Source organism: Podarcis pityusensis (assembly GCF_964106645.2).
Source record: "Podarcis pityusensis genome assembly, chromosome: 12".
Taxonomy (NCBI): Eukaryota; Metazoa; Chordata; class Lepidosauria; order Squamata; family Lacertidae; genus Podarcis; species Podarcis pityusensis.
In genome coordinates, this window is record NC_138037.1 from 77,006 (window position 1) to 96,417 (window position 19,412).

Here is a 19,412-nt window from a genome sequence, read left to right on the forward strand (position 1 = left end):
TTGAGTTGTGGCATAAAGTTACAGAACCTCACAGCTGCTGAAAGGATGACACACAATGTTATACATGGAGTTAAGTCCCAGTGGGATATTGTCTTAAGATATTTCTCTTGCAAGTTCACACTAATAAACATTTCTGGAATATTCTTTAATATCCAGTAGTTTTTATGCATTTGCCACCTTTGCTGATGGTTTGCCTTTTTCTCCTTTTTGCTTCCTAAGGCTGGAGTCTGCAAGAGACCATGTTCTGCCCAGTGACTGGTACTTCCCACCACAGAAGACATGCTTGATCTGTGGGGATGAAGCTTCTGGGCGCCACTATGGAGCACTCACTTGCGGGAGCTGCAAAGTCTTTTTCAAGAGGGCAGCTGATGGTAATTCATCTTTTTGTGTGTTTGTGATGTGTGTGATTGAATGCAAATAATAAGAAGAAGAGTTTGGATTTGATGTCCCGCCTTTCACTCCCCTTCAGGAGTCTCAAAGCGGCTCACAATCTCCTTTCCCTTCCTCCCCCGCAACAAACACTCTGTGAGGTGAGTGGGGCTGAGAGACTTCAAAGAAGCGTGACTGGCCCAAGGTCACCCAGCAGCTGCAGGTGGAGGAGCGGAGACGCGAACCCGGTTCCCCAGATTACGTGACTACCGCTCTTAACTGTTGGGATACTGCCAGGGAGACAAAGTCCATCATGGCCCCAAGCCGTCTGCCGGACGATCCATCGATCTCCCGTAGGCACGCAGTATCAGCAATTAGCGACATGAGTTTCTAGAAAATATCTTGCCACATTCTAGAGCTCATGCACACTCTTATCAGCAGATAATTGACAGCAGAAGTCACACTCAGGAGAGCATTATTTACAAGTTTTATTCAGCGTTGATCAGAACAAAGAAAGACATGACTGCCTGCGTCAGTGTCTCCAGACACAGAGAGAGAAACGAAAGCAAAGACACAACAGAAACATCCTGTGAAAACAGGAAATACGCAGGCTGTGACACAAACATCCTGCTCCCTTTTAAGGTGGAACGGAAATATCCTAACATCCTCCCCCTTTCCGTGTAACCTGTAGTACCTGTGGTTCAGCCCAATTGCAACCTTCATACGTAAACCTTTAGTTGTTCTCTGTTAACAACCTTAGACAACAGATCAGCAGGAATTTCATTTCCTGGCATGTAGGACACCTGAATGAGTCCTTTCTGAATACACTCTCTTGCACGATGTAGCTTAATCTGCAAGTACTTGGTTCTTTGCTTGCAACTCTCTGAGTTCAGCAAAGCCAAACACGATCTATTGTCTTGATACACTTGTACAGGACATTTCACAGAAACTCTGATGTCCTTAAACAGTTGCATCAACCATTCACAATCCATGAGTGAAAATGACAGAGCATTGAGTTCTGCTTCACAGGAACTTAGGCTCACTGTTGTCTGCTTTTTGCACAACCAGTCAAACGGCAGTGGTTGTACATTTAGCATACTCCAGAAGCGCTTGTACCATCCATGGTGTCACTTCCAAAACTTGCATCTGCAAAGATTTCAAGACCTCCAGTCCTCTGACTGGTGAACCTCAGCCTGTAGTGCAAAGTCCCTTTCAAATAGCGGGCTATGCGCTTCAGAGCTTTCCAATCCTGAACAGTAGGATTGTTGGCATGTCTGCTAAGCAGGTTACAGCTTACAGCTATGTCAGGTCTTGAGCATCTAGCAATGAAATTCAACTTGCCTAGAATGCATCTGTACAGCGTTGTGTCAGAAAACGCTTCAGCAGTACTATCTGCTGGGCCCTGCTCTTGCCCTGCTCTTGCCACTTACCATCTGGCCTGGGGCGGGGCCTGAAGCCTCATAAGGACTGCGTGCTGCTTGCGGCCTGCTGCCCAGGAAGACTCCCTGAGTGAGTGCTTGAGCGCCCTGCTCCTTCCTGCCACTTACCACCTGGTCCAGGGCAGGGCCTGACAGGCCTCACTAGGACAGTTGTTATTGCCGGAGGGACACAGAGTGTTTTTAAAATGTTTTTTAAAAAAATTCTTTGGATTTTTTGTATGTGGGGGGTGGGGGTGGGATGGATGTTTGGTTGGGTTTGGGGAATTATTATTTTTTTAATTTTGATGTTTTTGTAATTTTTACATTTTTTAATTTGTATTGTTTTATTGGTTTTGTTTGTTTGTTTAAGGTGTTATTTTGTTCTTAGGGGGAGGGGTCAGGGCTGCCGGGGAGTGGGCCCCAGCCCACAAAATGGCTGGGGCATGTTCCACAGGGGGGGATGCACTGGGACAACTGATCTCAGTGATCACGGGTAGGAGGAGGAGTTACGCTAAGACTAGACCATGTCATTACAGAGGGGGCAGGTTTAGTCATTGTCTGAGGACTATTCCTGCCTCCGGGTCTGGTCCTGACCGGATGGATACTAGAATCAGCAAGGGATACCCACATGACCTGAAGGTGCTGCTCTGCAATGCCAGGTCAATGATTCATAAGACCACTGCCATCCATGACGTGATCATGGATGGAGGACTTGACCTGGCATGTGTAACAGAGACTTGGTTGGATGAAGCAGATGGGCCTGTCCTTGCCGCTGCTTGTCCACCAGGTTTCTCTTACGCACAGCAACCCAGGTCATGTGGGCGGAGGGGGGGTTGCAGTGATTTTTAGGAAGTCATTAGTTTGCACCAGGCGTCCTATTGGGAAGACTCAGTTTTCTGAGTGCATGTTCTGGAAGTTGGGCAATAGGGGCAGTACAGGATTCCTTTTGGTGTACCGACCTCCCCACTGCACCAAGGATTCCCTGCCCGAGCTGCTTCAGGTCGTGGCGGATGTTCTCCTGGAGACACCTAGCTTGGTCGTCCTAGGGGATTTTAACATCCATGCCGACACGACCTTACAAGGGGCCGCTCAGGACTTCGTGGAAAGCATGGCCTCCATGGGGCTGTCCCTGAATAAGTCTGGCCCAACCCATAGCCGTGGACATGCCTTGGACCTGGTGTTTACCTCTAAGGATGTTGGTGATCTGACACTAAGTAAAATCGAAACGAAAGAAGTGCCATGGTCAGATCACTTCCTGGTGCAACTGGACTTCTCTGCGACCCATCCCCTCTGCAGGGAGGTGGGACCAATTCGGATGGTCCGCCCCCACCATTTAATGGATCCAAATGGTTTCCAGAGAGTGGTAGGGGATGCTTTATCCCATGTTGATGGCCTTTCAGCCGATTCCCTGGTGACCCGCTGGAATGTGGAGTTAACCAGGGCTATTGACTGTTTGGCTCCGAAGCGCCCTCTCCGACTGCATGGAGCCTGGACAGCCCCGTGGTTTTCCACGGATCTGAGGGCAATGAAACAATCGTTGAGACGGCTAGAGCGCCGGTGGCGGATGACCCATTCTGAAGCTGACCGGACACAGGTTAGAGCTCAACGTTGAGCCTACCAAGTGGCGATAGCGACGGCGAAGAAGAATTTCTTCACCGCCTCTATTGCAGCAGGAGACTTTTTCAGGTGGTTCACAATTTAGCGGAACCACCTGCAACATCGGGGCCCAGTACGGGCCACATGTTCTCCTGCAATGATTTTGCAAAGTTTTTTGCAGATAAAATCGCTCAGATTCAGGAAGAAGTAGACTCCACCGTGGGAGCAGGGCCGGGGCGGGAGAGTGCTAGAGTTCTGTCTAGTCAAGTTGAGTGGGATCAATTCCAATCTGTTACCTCCGAGGATGTGGACAGGCTGCTTGGATGAGTGAAACCAACCACCTGTCTCCTGGATCCTTGCCCATCCTGGCTTATAAAAGCTAGCTGGGAAGGACTGGGCGATGGGCTCTGCGGGGTGGTGAATGCTTCCCTCCGTGAGGGAGCCTTCCCAGACCCGCTGAAAGAGGCGGTTATTAAACCGCTTCTTAAAAAACCATCTTTAGATGCGGCCACGATGGCCAACTATCGCCCAGTCTCAAATCTTCCATTCCTGGGCAAGGTGATTGAGCGAGCGGTTGCCGAACAACTCCAGGCACGCCTGGAAGAAGCGGACCATTTGGATCCCTTCCAGTCGGGATTCAGGCCTCATCATGGGACTGAAACTGCCTTGGTCGCACTGGTTGATGATCTCCGGCGGGCTAGGGACCAAGGTGAGAGCTGTTTCCTAGTTCTGCTGGATCTCTCAGCGGCCTTTGATACCATCGACCATAGCATCCTTCTGGACCGTCTTGAGGGGCTGGGAGCTGGGGGCACTGTTATACAGTGGTTCCGCTCCTTCCTCCTGGGTCGTGTTCAGAAAGTGGTGGGGGGGATGAGTGTTCAGACCCCTGGGCTCTCGCTTGTGGGGTGCCTCAGGGTTCTGTCCTCTCCCCCATGCTTTTCAACATTTACATGCAGCCGCTGTGAGAGATCATCAGAGATCATCAGGAGGTTTGGGCTGGGTGTTCATCAGTATGCGGATGATACCCAGCTCTACCTCTCTTTTAAATTAGAACCAGTGAAGGCGGTGAAGGTCCTGCGTGAGTGTCTGGAGGCGGTTGGAGGATGGATGGCGGCTAACAGATTGAGGTTGAATCCTGACAAGACAGAAGTACTGTTTTTGGGGGACAGGAGGCGGGCAGGTGTGGAGGATTCCCTGGTCCTGAACGGGGTAACTGTGCCCCTGAAGGACCAGGTGCGCAGCCTGGGAGTCATTTTGGACTCACAGCTGTCCATGGAGGCACAGGTCAAATCTGTGTCCAGGGCAGCTGTTTACCAGCTCCATCTGGTACGTAGGCTGAGACCCTATCTGCCTGCGGACTGTCTCGCCAGAGTGGTGCATGCTCTGGTTATCTCCCGCTTGGACTACTGCAATGCACTCTACGTGGGGCTACCTTTGAAGGTGACTCGGAAACTACAACTAATCCAGAATGCGGCAGCTAGACTGGTGACTGGGGGCGGCCGCCGAGACCATATAACACCGGTCTTGAAAGACCTACATTGGCTCCCAGTACGTTTCCGAGCACAATTCAAAGCCCTAAACGGCCTCGGTCCAGTATACCTGAAGGAGCGTCTCCACCCCCATCATTCTGCCCGGACGCTGAGGTCCAGCGCCGAGGGCCTTCTGGCGGTTCCCTCATTGCGAGAAGCAAAGCTACAGGGAACCAGCTACAGGGAACCAGGCAGAGGGCCTTCTCGGTAGTGGCGCCCGCCCTGTGGAACGCCCTTCCAGCAGATGTCAAAGCGATAAACAACTACCTGACATTCAGAAGACATCTTAAGGCAGCCCTGTTCAGGGAAGTTTTTAACGTGTGGTATTTTACTGTAATTTTGGTTTTTATGGAAGCCGCCCAGAGTGGCTGGGGAGGCCCAGCCAGATGGGCGGGGTATAAATAAATTATTATTATTATTATTATTATTATTATTATATCTACCTGGTAACCTGTCACCATCGGTGTGTCTGCTGGGTTTGCATCAACCAAATTCAACCTGGTTAAAACATCAGCAATTTTCTGTGTTTGGTGTACCAGAAAATTACCTGCTTGGTCCCTCTCCACCTGCAGAGAAAGATAGTTGGATACCTCACCAAGATCCTTCATGTCAAAGTGCTTTTTCAGCTGAGCTAGGGTGCTTTGGTAGAAAGCCTGATTCTTCCAAAACATCAGAAGATCATCAACAGAACATAAACAATACAGTTTGTTTTGTCCCTCCTCCTTGACAAACACACACGGATCAGCTTTGCCCTGGTGAAAACCTAGAGAAAACAACGTCTCAGTGAGTTTCGTGTTCCAACACCTGGCACTCTGCTTGAGACCTTATAAGGATTTCCGCAGTTTACAGACCATTCCCTTCTGTATCTGCATTCCATCAGGTGGAAGCATAAACAGCTCCTCCCCCAAAATCCCATACAAAAAAGCTGTATTAATGTCATGATGGGAAACATGCAGTTTCTCCTCCGCAGCTTTGTGTCTGACTACCTTGCCATTCTGGTCTGTCTTGGCCTTGAAGACCCATTTGCTGCCAACCAGTCTCATTCCTGGGACTACCGGTACCAGCTCCCAAGTTTGGTTCCTGTTCAAGGAATCAACTTCAGCCTTCATGGCATTAAGCCAAGGCTTAGGGTCTTTATTTTTTATATATATAAAATATTTATTAAGATTTTCAAAAAAAATTACAAAATAGAAAGAAGAAAAAAAGAAAAGAAAATACAAAATAAAAATGGTTAAAAACAATTCAGTCCTTCCATCACATATTTTCATTTGCTTATTTCCCAGACCTTCTCACGCCTCCCATTTCTGTATTCCAATTCAAATTTTTAATTCAGCAAATCCCTCCCCTCTTCAATCATCTTAAACTTCAATTTTAAAATATTATAACATTAAATTTTTACCTACTAATAACCATTTTCTCATATTCTCTTATAGCAATACAGCTAAAGACCACTTAGTTTCTATCCAACATCATTCTAACATTCATTAATTTTGCAATATTTCTGTAGATAGTCTTTAAATTTCTTCCAATCTTCTTCCACCGACTCTTCTCCCTGGTCTCGGATTCTGCCAGTCATTTCCGCCAATTCCATATAGTCCATCACCTTCATCTGCCATTCTTCCAGGGTGGGTAGGTCTTGTGTCTTCCAATACTTTGCAATGAGTATTCTTGCTGCTGTTGTGGCATACATAAAAAAAGCTCTGTCCTTCTTTGGCACCAATTGGCCGACTATGCCCAGGAGAAAGGCCTCTGGGTAACTCTGGAAAATTCCCACATTTCCCCCCCACTTAGGATTGTACTCAACACTCCTTGTGAACTTAATGGACTTAGAGTCAGTCATCCATACCCTGTATGCACCTTTTTCGTACCCCATGAACAAACCATGTGCCCCACGCTTCCCAAGCTTGTTGCTCTGTGGGGTGTGTACCCACATGTCAGAACCAAAGATTCTCATGTGCTTGATGTTGGGTTTCTTACCAAACATCTTCTCATAGGGGGTACAACCAATAGGTGATGACAACCTGCGATTAAAAGTGTAAACAAAATCGACAGAGCTTCCCCCCAATACTTATCAGGGAGATTGGCATCATGCAATAATGTTTTCATTCCTTGCAGCAACGTTTGATTTGCTCGCTCCGCAAGCCCATTCATCCATGGCGATCTAGGCGTTGACAAGTCATGCTGGATTCCCTTCTCAGTCAGGAAAGCTTCAAACTGCTGAGAAGTGAACTCCCCGCCCCGATCAGTAAAGAGACAACCAATGCGTTTACTGTGAACATTCTCCAACCAAGCACAGAATGCCTTGAACTTCAGAAACGCTTGCAATTTCTGCTCGAGCATAAACACATGAATGTACCTGGAAAAAGAATCAATTAGAACCATGAAGTACCTTGCTCCACCCAAAGAGGGCGCAAGTGGACCAACCAGGTCTGCGTGGACTAGCTGGTAGGGTTTGGAAGCCTGCCTGCTAGACTCCTTGCCTTTTGGAGCAACCTTCACCTTGTTCTCTGCACAAGACACACATTTCATGTGAAACTTACAGGGTTTGATGTTCAAACCCTCAACCATCTCTGGCATCTTGGCCAGTGCCTTCCAAGAGAGGTGACAAAATCTGCGATGTGCATCATGAATGCATCCTGCATGAAGAACTTTGTTAGTTTGTGCAACACAACAAGAATCAGCATTAGACACAACAGCACCATTTGCATCATAAGTGTCAGAGCTGGCTCCAGGTCCCAGCTCACAGAGGACCAACGCTAGCCGGCAGTAATGTACAAAAGTCTTTATTGAAGTACAGTCTCCATTTTCAAGCCGCAGCGCCCCAGCTCTACGTCTAGGGGTTAGATCGGCGAAGCTCCATCTGAGTCTCCGCCCCCTGTACACCAGTTTAAGATTCTAGCCTTACTCCACCTCTTCCGTCTCTCCTTTCTCCTCTGGGTCCTGCTACCCCCCGGGGTCCCTTCCTTCCTGGATTCTTCTGACGCTGACGTTGACCCCCCTGACTCCTCCCCCTCTTTTCGGCGGGCTTTGGGACCTGGCTCCCTATCCGGGCTGCCAACTGCGCCGCCCTCCTGTACATTTGAACTTGGTGCGCGCGCCCAGCCTTCAACCTTCCTCTCGACCGTTTCCTCGCTCCCCGATGGAGGCGTGGCCAATCCTGACTCATGTCCTCCCACTGGCAGTGCGCCGCCTGATCCCGATGCCTGGGACTCCTCCCCCCTACTGCACTCTGGTGTGGACGCTGGTCCTGATTTCCAACTGCTGCTCTCTGAGTCCCCTCTGGCCCCTTCTTCCTGGGGTGTCCCCCTCGGCACCCCCCTTGCTCTGACCATGGGAGCCCCTTTCTGTGAATCTTCCGATTCGCTGGAAAGACTCAGAGACCTCGGACCGCTGTCATCGCTAACATTTCCTTCGGACTCCTCCCCCTCGCTCTCTATTTCCTCCCTTTCCTGTGCCTCTGCTCCTGAACCCCTGACAATAAGTTATACAGAACAATCCATCTATAAACTTTGCATGCAAAATGTCCTCTTTGTCTTTTCTGATGACACAAACGCTCCTCTTGAAGGAAATCTCAAAACCACGCCCAGTAAGCTGTGGGACACTGAGCAAATTGTCTGCAGCACCTGGAACATATAGTACATCTTTGATGGTTGTGTGCAGACTTGCCAGTCTCACAGTCCCTTCTGCGATCCACAACGTCTTTCCGTCAGCCAGGTGGATCTCACCTTCTTGAGGTTTAAAGGAGATAAAGAGATGGTGGTCCATTGAGACATGGCGTGTACACCCCGAATCAATAATAAACCTGGCCTTAGCCTTTGGAGCAGTCTTTCTGGCAAGCAAAACCTTGTTTTCCACCGGCATGGGCTTTTGCAGCTTGCCCCCCTGCTCCTGGCCATCAGACTTGCCTTTAGCCTTTGGTGAAGCTGTGCCAGCAAACAAAGCCTTGTTTTCCACTGGCGTGGGCTCTTCACCCTCCCTCTGCTTCTGGCCATTTGCAGGCATCTGCCTCTGTTTACTTCTGGCCTTCCGGTATCTGTGAGGATGACCTTGGTTCCCATGAGAAACAGAGTTCTCAGCTGCCGACTCCTTGGCTCCCCCTGGAGGCTGGAATGCTGCCTGGGATGACGTGACAGTCAGCTCCCCCTGCAGCTTGCAAGCGGTGCCCTTGGCATCCCTGCATTCACTCGCATTCTGGGAAACAGCCAGGACCTCCGATGCAGTCAAACTCTGGGCTGGGATGACTGGCAGGTGGGCTATTTTCAAAGCATTCCACATCTTACGTGCAGTCACATTGCCAGCTAACGTTTTAATTTCCTCCAGAGAGACGGACAAGACTATTACGTCAATGGCCCTTGAATTCTGGGCTTTCCATCTATCTGTCAGAGGAACTGGAGGGGCTTCAGACACAGTATGCCACACCCCAAACTGACGCAGCAAACTCTCACACCACACAGCCCAGGTTTTATAATTGTGCCGATTTAGCTTTGGGCACTCAGCAGCCTCAGAAGCTTCGAAAAACTCCATTCCAGCCTTTTATTTGAGCCGTGAGTCTTATTTGCCTTCAAAAACATCTTATCTCGGCAGCCCATTAATCACGAAGCTTGCTTGGCGCAGCTCCCAGATCCATTAGTCTGCCGGACATCAAAAGCTCTTGCCGCGGCAAACAGAAAAGCCTTACTTTCGCTTTTCCTCCACATACCTTTCAGCAGTCTGTCGCAGTCTTACTCTCCTGTAAGTGCCGTGAATCTGGGCCCGAAACCTGTTGTTGGGATACTGCCAGGGAGACAAAGTCCATCATGGCCCCAAGCCGTCTGCCGGACGATCCATCGATCTCCCGTAGGCACGCAGTATCAGCAATTAGCGACATGAGTTTCTATAAAATATCTTGCCACATTCTAGAGCTCATGCACACTCTTATCAGATTATCTTAGATTTAGGGGAGCTAATCTCAAACGTTTGTTGGGGGAGACCTAGGTTTTTTTGTGGGGGGAGTTATTTGTCCTGTCTTCACGCTTTTTATGATGGAGGACCGCTGTAGCCACCCCCAACAACACGTTCTCAAGATGGAGGGGGAGGGAACAGCTGCAGTCGCCTGTGGTTCCTGCGCAATGTTTGCCATCTTGCCAAAGGTTGCAGGCAGCTTTACCTGCAGCAATTGCATGTTGATTGCCCTCTTAAAAGGCAAAGTCCAGCAACTGGAGGAACGTGTAGCTACGCTCCAAAGAATTAGAGAGCTGGAGCTCTTCTTGGAAGCAACAGAGCACACCGTCTCCACCAAGGAGGTGACAGGGGACTCCCCTGAGAAGGAGGCTAGTTCACCAACACAGGAGCCAGATATATGGAGAAACGTGACTCAAAGAAGTAGGAGGCCCAGGGTTCACTCTGATTGTTTAGAAATACACAATCGCTTTGAGGTCCTCTCCCCTAGCATGGAACACGAAGAGCAGACTCCATTTGAGGATCTCGCCCTCATTACAGTTGATCAGGTATATGAAGACGAGCAGCAAAGTCAGTCTTCAGGGAATGTGCAGGCGACCTTGGAACGGACAGCTCACGGAAGAACCCCAACCAAACCTAAGAGGAGGTGTGTAGTGGTGATAGGGGATTCCCTACTGAGGGGAACAGAAGCAGTGATCTGTGGGCCTGACAAGATGTCTCGGGAAGTGTGCTGTCTCCCCGGGGCTAAGATCCAAGATGTAACTGAACGACTGCAAGGAATCATAAAACCCACTGACAAATACCCCTTCCTCTTGGTTCATGTGGGAACCAATGACACTGCAAGCAATAGCCTCCAGAAGATCAAAAGAGACTACGAGGCTCTGGGCAGGAAATTGAAGCAATTAAATGCACAAATTGTCATCTCATCTGTCCTCCCAGTTGAACGACGTGGCCCAGGGAGAGAGGGAAAAATAGTGGAAGTGAACAGCTGGCTTCGCAAATGGTGTAAACAGGAACGGTTTGGATTCTTAGATCACGGACTGCACTTTCTTGAAGATGGACTTCTGGCAAGCGATGGGCTGCACCTCACAACAGTTGGGAGAAATGTTTTTGCCAAAAATCTCAGAAACCTCATCAGGAGGGCTTTAAACTGACTAATGTGGGGGAGGGAGACAGTGCTCCTGAAGGTAGGAGTCTATCAATTGATGAAGATGATCATCCAAATGTCATAGACCAACGGCCCTTGCCTGCTGTGCCCTATACCACCCCCGAATTTGTGGGGGTGGGGGCACTAGGCACAAAGCCCTCCTGTGGGATTTCCGGCTCTCCTGGACGCCGTCGCTGATTCGCGCTGCCAGTTGCAATGATCTTTAAAAGAAACAATTTGGACGAGATTAATTGCACATGCTTCAAGGAAAAAGGGGAGTAAAGACTGCTGACAGAAGAGATCTCTGATAACAAGACAAGAATAAAATATGAGAAGATATGTCAAGATACGGTATGAAAAATGGGGGAGGGGGGAGAAAACCTGCCTTCCTTTTTTTATGTGATTTAACAAGAATCCCCTCCCCTAATGAGTCAGAAACTAAGGACTTAAGCTGTGGATTTAAGGCTGTGTCGAGATAAACTTTCGATCCAAAGCAATGAATCATAGAATCATAGAATCATAGAATCATAGAATCCTAGAGTTGGAAGAGACCACAAGGGCCATCGAGTCCAACCCCCTGCCAAGCAGGAAACACCATCAGAGCACTCCTGACATATGGTTGTCAAGCCTCTGCTTAAAGACCTCCAAAGAAGGAGACTCCACCACACTCCTGGGCAGCAAATTCCACTGTCGAACAGCTCTTACTGTCAGGAAGTTCTTCCTAATGTTTAGGTGGAATCTTCTTTCTTGTAGTTTGGATCCATTGCTCCGTGTCCGCTTCTCTGGAGCAGCAGAAAACAACCTTTCTCCCTCCTCTATGTGACATCCTTTTATATATTTGAACATGGCTATCATATCACCCCTTAACCTCCTCTTCTCCAGGCTAAACATGCCCAGCTCCCTTAGCCGTTCCTCATAAGGCATCGTTTCCAGGCCTTTGACCATTTTGGTTGCCCTCCTCTGGACACGTTCCAGTTTGTCAGTGTCCTTCTTGAATTGTGGTGCCCAGAACTGGACACAGTACTCCAGGTGAGGTCTGACCAGAGCAGAATACAGTGGCACTATTACTTCCCTTGATCTAGATGCTATACTCCTATTGATGCAGCCCAGAATTGCATTGGCTTTTTTAGCTGCCGCGTCGCACTGTTGGCTCATGTCAAGTTTGTGGTCAACCAAGACTCCTAGATCCTTTTCACATGTACTGCTCTCAAGCCAGGTGTCACCCATCTTGTATTTGTGCCTCTCATTTTTTTTGCCCAAGTGCAATACTTTACATTTCTCCCTGTTAAAATTCATCTTGTTTGTTTTGGCCCAGTTCTCTAATCTGTCAAGGTCGTTTTGAAGTGTGATCCTGTCCTCTGGGGTGTTAGCCACCCCTCCCAGTTTGGTGTCATCTGCAAATTTGATCAGGATGCCCTTGAGTCCATCATCCAAGTCGCTGATAAAGATGTTGAATAAGACCGGGCCCAAGACAGAACCCTGTGGCACCCCACTAGTCACTCTTCTCCAGGATGAAGAGGAACCATTGATGAGCACCCTTTGGGTTCGGTCAGTCAGCCAGTTACAAATCCACTGAGTGGTAGCATAGTCAAGACCGCATTTTACCAGCTTCTTTACAAGAATATCATGGGGCACCTTGTCAAATGCCTTACTGAAATCAAGGTAGGCTATATCCACTGCGTTCCCTTCATCTACCAGGCTTGTAATTCTGTCAAAAAACGAGAACAGGTTAGTCTGACATGACTTATTTTTCAGAAATCCATGCTGACTATTGGTGATCACAGCATTCCTTTCTAGGTGCTCACAGACTGTTTGCTTAATGATCTGCTCCAGAATCTTCCCTGGTATTGATGTCAGACTGACTGGGCGGTAATTATTTGGGTCCTCTCTTTTCCCCTTTTTGAAAATAGGGACAACATTTGCCCTCCTCCAGTCTGCCGGGACTTCGCCTGTTCTCCAGGAATTCTCAAAGATGACTGCCAGTGGTTCTGAGATCACATCTGCCAGTTCTTTTAATACTCTTGGATGCAGTTCATCTGGCCCTGGAGACTTGAATACATCTAAACTAGCCAAGTATTCTTGTACTATCTCCTTAGTTATTCTGGGCTGTGTTTCCTTTGCTGAATCATTTGCTCCAAATTCTTCAGGTCGGGCATTGTTTTCTTTATCGGAGAAGACTGAGGCAAAGAAGGCATTGAGGAGTTCAGCCCTTTCTGTGTCCCCTGTTTGCATTTCACCATCTTCTCCTCTGAGTGACCCCACTGTTTCTTTGTTCTTCCTTTTGCTACGGACATACCCATAAAAGCCTTTTTTGTTGCTTTTTACCTCTCTAGCAAGCCTGAGTTCATTCTGTGCTTTAGCTTTTCTGACTTTGTGTCTACACGTGCTGGCTATTTGTTTGAATTCCTCTTTGGTGGTTTCTCCCCTTTTCCATTTTTTGTACACATCCTTTTTTAATCTTAACTCAGTTAAAAGTTCTTTAGATAGCCACCCTGGCTTCTTTAGGCACCTTCCATGTTTCCGTCTCATTGGTATTGCCTGACGTTGTGCTTTTACTATCTCCCTCTTAACAAACTCCCAGCCATCATGAACTCCCTTTCCTTTTAGTATTACTGTCCATGGGATCTCACGCAGCACTTCCCTAAGTTTTATGAAGTCGGCTTTCTTAAAGTCAAGAAATTGAGTCCTAGTATGCTTGGCTGCTCCTTTCCGCTGTATAGTAAACTTCAGAAGAGCATGATCACTCGGGCCTAATGATCCTTCCACTTCTACCCCACTAACCAGGTCATCAACATTGGTTAGGACCAGATCTAAAATGGATGTTCCTCTTGTTGCTTCTCCCACTTTCTGGACAATGAAGTTGTCTGCAAGGCCAGTGAGGAATCTGTTTGACCTTATGCTCTTGGCTGAGTTTGACATCCAACAAATATCCGGGTAATTGGAGTCCCCCATTACTACTATCTCCCTTCCTTTTGCATGCTTGGCCATCTGTTCCAGGAAGGCATCATCTATGTCCTCCGATTGGCTTGGGGATCTATAGTAAACTCCCACAATGAGGTCTCTGTTATTCTTCTCTCCCTTAATTTTGACCCAAATGCTCTCACTTTGGCTTTGAGGTTCTAAATCTTGGATCTCTTCACAGGTATACACATCCCTGACATATAACGCCACTCCTCCTCCTTTCTTGTCTGGTCTGTTTCTCCGAAATAGATTGTATCCCCCCATTATTACATTCCAATCGTGGGACTTATCCCACCAGGTTTCAGTGATGCCTATTATGTCATATTTAGTTTGCTGTACCAAGAGCTCAAGCTCATCTTGTTTTTTTCCCATGCTTTGCGCATTAGTGTACAGACATTGAAGTCCATTAATCATTCCCCCGTGTCTCTTATTTAAGGATTTTTTCATCCCACCACTAGGTCTGCGTGCTGTTTGCTCCATTTGGTCTATGACATTTGGATGATCATCTTCATCAATTGATAGACTCCTACCTTCAGGAGCACTGTCTCCCTCCCCCACATTAGTCAGTTTAAAGCCCTCCTGATGAGGTTTCTGAGATTTTTGGCAAAAACATTCCTCCCAACCGTTGTGAGGTGCAGCCCATCGCTTGCCAGAAGTCCATCTTCAAGAAACTGCAGTCCATGATCTAAGAATCCAAACCGTTCCTGTTTACACCATTTGCGAAGCCAGCTGTTCACTTCCACTATTTTTTTCCTCTCTCCCTGGGCCACGTTGTTCAACTGGGAGGACAGATGAGATGACAATTTGTGCATTTAGTTGCTTCAATTTCCTGCCGAGAGCCTCGTAGTCTCTTTTGATCTTCTGGAGGCTATTGCTTGCAGTGTCATTGGTTCCCACATGAACCAAGAGGAAGGGGTATTTGTCAGTGGGTTTTATGATTCCTTGCAGTCGTTCAGTTACATCTTGGATCTTAGCCCCGGGGAGACAGCACACTTCCCGAGACATCTTGTCAGGCCCACAGATCACTGCTTCTGTTCCCCTCAGTAGGGAATCCCCTATCACCACTACACGCCTCCTCTTAGGTTTGGTCGGGGTTTCAAGATGAAGCTGGAAAGCTAAGAGTTTTGGAATGACGCAGTTAAAAATGCCGTCGCCATTTTGGGAGGCATTGTTGGAGCTCTTGGGTCTGGGAGGAGAAAGAGAGAAATAGAGTTGTTTACATATCGTGGATCAACTCCTCTGTGGGACTTAAGAGCGACAAATGCCAAAATTTACAATGGAAAGAGCGATGTTATCTACGAAGGAGATATATGGAAACCATCTGGACTTAGAGGAGGAACGGGAAATCCACACAGGATTATTATACTTGCTATCGGCTTAAGGAGACCAACAGAAGAGATCGTAAAGGAAAAAGAGAAATTATATGAATAAGATATGGTATGGAAACACCAAGATAAGACTGGATAGAATTATGAATTTGTTTGGACTGTTTGGGACTGATTTGGACATTAACGCAGTAATAAGAAGATGATCTGAATCCCCCTTTGGATCTTGAAGTATGGGTTCCCCCAACAAAATTTAAAAATTTGGCTTTGTAATTTGGAATTTATATGATGTGATTTAATTTGACGTGATTGGCCAGTTAATAAAAATTATTAAAAAAGCAACAACAAACAAATGTCATAGACCAAATGGAGCAAACAGCACGCAGACCTAGTGGTGGGAGGAAAAAATCCTTAAATAAGAGACACGGGGGAATGATTAATGGACTTCAATGTCTGTACACTAATGCGCAAAGCATGGGAAATAAACAAGATGAGCTTGAGCTCTTGGTACAGCAAACTAAATATGACATAATAGGCATCACTGAAACCTGGTGGGATAAGTCCCACGATTGGAATGTAATAATGGGGGGATACAATCTATTTCAGAGAAACAGACCAGACAAGAAAGGAGGAAGAGTGGCGTTATATGTCAGGGATGTGTATACCTGTGAAGAGATCCAGGATTTAGAACCTCAAAGCCAAAGTGAGAGCATTTGGGTCAAAATTAAGGGAGAGAAGAATAACAGAGACCTCATTGTGGGAGTTTACTATAGATCCCCAAGCCAATCGGAGGACATAGATGATGCCTTCCTGGAACAGATGGCCAAGCATGCAAAAGGAAGGGAGATAGTAGTAATGGGGGACTTCAATTACCCGGATATTTGTTGGATGTCAAACTCAGCCAAGAGCATAAGGTCAAACAGATTCCTCACTGGCCTTGCAGACAACTTCATTGTCCAGAAAGTGGGAGAAGCAACAAGAGGAACAGCCATTTTAGATCTGGTCCTAACCAATGTTGATGACCTGGTTAGTGGGGTAGAAGTGGAAGGATCATTAGGCGCGAGTAATCATGCTCTTCTGAAGTTTACTATACAGCGGAAAGGAGCAGCCAAGCATACTAGGACTCAATTTCTTGACTTTAAGAAAGCCAACTTCATAAAACTTAGGGAAGCACTGGGTGAGATCCCATGGACAGGAATACTAAAAGGAAAGGGAGTTCATGATGGCTGGGAGCTTGTTAAGAGGGAGATAGTAAAAGCACAACTTCAGGCAATACCAATGAGACGGAAACATGGAAGGTGCCTAAAGAAGCCAGGGTGGCTATCTAAAGAACTTTTAACTGAGTTAAGATTAAAAAAGGATGTGTACAAAAAATGGAAAAGGGGGGAAACCACCAAAGAGGAATTCAAACAAATAGCCAGCACGTGTAGACACAAAGTCAGAAAAGCTAAAGCACAGAATGAACTCAGGCTTGCTAGAGAGCTTAAAAGCAACAAAAAAAAAGGCTTTTATGGGTATGTTCGTAGCAAAAGGAAGAACAAAGAAACAATGGGGTCACTCAGAGGAGAAGATGGTGAAATGCAAACAGGGGACACAAAAAGGGCTGAACTCCTCAATGCCTTCTTTGCCTCAGTCTTCTCCGATAAAGAAAACAATGCCCGACCTGAAGAATTTGGAGCAAATGATTCAGCAAAGGAAACACAGCCCAGAATAACTAAGGAGATAGTACAAGAATAATTGGCTAGTTTAGATGTATTCAAGTCTCCAGAGCCAGATGAACTGCATCCAAGAGTATTAAAAGAACTGGCAGATGTGATCTCAGAACCACTGGCAGTCATCTTTGAGAATTCCTGGAGAACAGGCGAAGTCCCGGCAGACTGGAGGAGGGCAAATGTTGTCCCTATTTTCAAAAAGGGGAAAAGAGAGGACCCAAATAATTATCGCCCAGTCAGTCTGACATCAATACCAGGGAAGATTCTGGAGCAGATCATTAAGCAAACAGTCTGTGAGCACCTAGAAAGGAATGCTGTGATCACCAATAGTCAGCATGGATTTCTGAAAAATAAGTCATGTCAGACTAACCTGATCTCGTTTTTTGACAGAATTACAAGCCTGGTAGATGAAGGGAACGCAGTGGATGTAGCCTACCTTGATTTCAGCAAGGCATTTGACAAGGTGCCCCATGATATTCTTGTAAAGAAGCTGGTAAAATGCGGTCTTGACTATGCTACCACTCAGTGGATTTGTAACTGGCTGACTGACCGAACCCAAAGGGTGCTCATCAATGGTTCCTCTTCATCCTGGAGAAGAGTGACTAGTGGGGTGCCACAGGGTTCTGTCTTGGGCCCGGTCTTATTCAACATCTTTATCAACGACTTGGATGGTGGACTCAAGGGCATCCTGATCAAATTTGCAGATGACACCAAACTGGGAGGGGTGGCTACATAGGCGCCGACTCCATGGGGCCTGAGGGGGCCCGAGCCCCCTCAAAAATTCGTTTGGGGGGCTCTGCCCCCCCAATAATCTCGGGCGCCCCTCCAGCAGAGCGCCACCGCCGCCCCTCCCCCAGCCCAAAATGCACAGGGTCGGGCTGCATGCCTCCTGCCCTCCCTCCCGAGCAAAAGCTCCACCCAATTTCCTTCGGAGCTGATTAATAGGCGCAGCACGCTCTCCCCTATTCGCTCACGAGGAGGCGGCGCCACTTTATCTGCATATTCATGAGTTTATTTATTATTCATGAGCTTTCGCGGGCTCCCCCAATATTTTTTACAAGTCGGCGCCCCTGGGTGGCTAACACCCCAGAGGACAGGATCACACTTCAAAACGACCTTGACAGATTAGAGAACTGGGCCAAAACAAACAAGATGAATTTTAACAGGGAGAAATGTAAAGTATTGTACTTGGGCAAAAAAAAATGAGAGGCACTGTCAGGGGTTCAGGAGCAGAGGCAAGGGCAAGGGAGGAAACAGAGAGCGAGGGGGAGGAGGCAGAAGAAAAGATGAGTGATGACGACGACCCGAGATCTCCGAGTCTTTCCAGTGAATCAGAAGATTCACAGAAAGGAGCACCAGTGGCCAGGGCAAGGGGGGAGCCTAGGGGGACACCCCAGGAAGATAGAGCCAGAGGGGACTCAGAGGGGAGCAGTTGGAAATCGGGACCAGCGTCACCGCCAGAGAGCAGGGAAGAGGAAGGGCGCCAGGGATCAAGCGCTGGCAGCTCACAACAGGGGGGAGGGCACGAGTCAGGAGTGGCCACACCTCCATCGGGGAGCGAAGAAACGGTCAGACGGAAGGTGGAAGGTTGGGCGCGTGCGACAAGTTCAAATGCACAGGAAGGTGGCGCAGTAGGCAGCCCGGAAAGGGAGCCAGGTCCTAAAGCCCGCCGAAAGGAGGGAGAAGAGTCAGGGGGGTCAGCGTCAGCGTCAGAGGAATCCCGGAAGGAAGAGACCCCGGGGGGCAGAGGGACCCAGAGAAGAACAGTCAGGCGGAAAAGGTGGAGCAAGGCTAGGATATTAAGTTGGTGTACAAGGGGCGGAGACTCAGATGGAGCTTCGCCGATCTAACCATTAGACGTAGGGTTGCACGCAGCAGCTTGAGAATGGAAACCGTAACTCAATAAAGACTTTTATTTAATGATCGCTGGCTAGCGTGATCCTCTGTGAGCTAGGATCTGGAAGCAACTCTGACAGTAAGCTCCATCTCATGAATTGTGGGCATCTACAGCCTCGCGGAGAGGAGAGAAAGCGGGTGCCTACTAGCGAGCTCACGAACGGCAGACAACATGACGGCCGAACAGCAGATAGTGGAACTCAGAGAAGCAGTGTCGCGCCTGAATGCCGAGGCTCTTGCATCCAGGAAGAGAGAGGAGGACGCAGCTGCCGCCTACAGGGATCTCCAGGTCAGGTTGGAAGTGCTTACGAAGCAAGGGCAACTGACACCCAAACCGGAGGGGATTGGGTTGGGGAGACGAACAGGCGGTTTGGTCTCTCACTTCGATGGGAATTTGCAACAGTACCCCAACTTTAGAGCAGATGTAATGTGTGCACTGCAACTGCTGAACAAAGACTTTAGAGATGAGCAAGAGAAGGTGGGATTCATCATGTCCCATTTGCATGGAGATGCTAAAGCAT

General features: G+C 48.0%; 1 protein-coding gene across 1 annotated transcript in view; it reads left to right on the forward strand.

Moving 5' to 3' along the window:
- Positions 1–239: 239 nt before the first annotated feature.
- LOC308459845 (androgen receptor-like) overlaps positions 240–19,412 on the forward strand; it is a 121,637-nt gene continuing 102,464 nt past the window's right edge. Inside the window, exon 1 of the mRNA XM_080975582.1 lies at positions 240–371. The gene's annotated coding sequence lies outside the window, so the exon portion shown is untranslated. The remainder of the gene's footprint in view (positions 372–19,412) is intronic.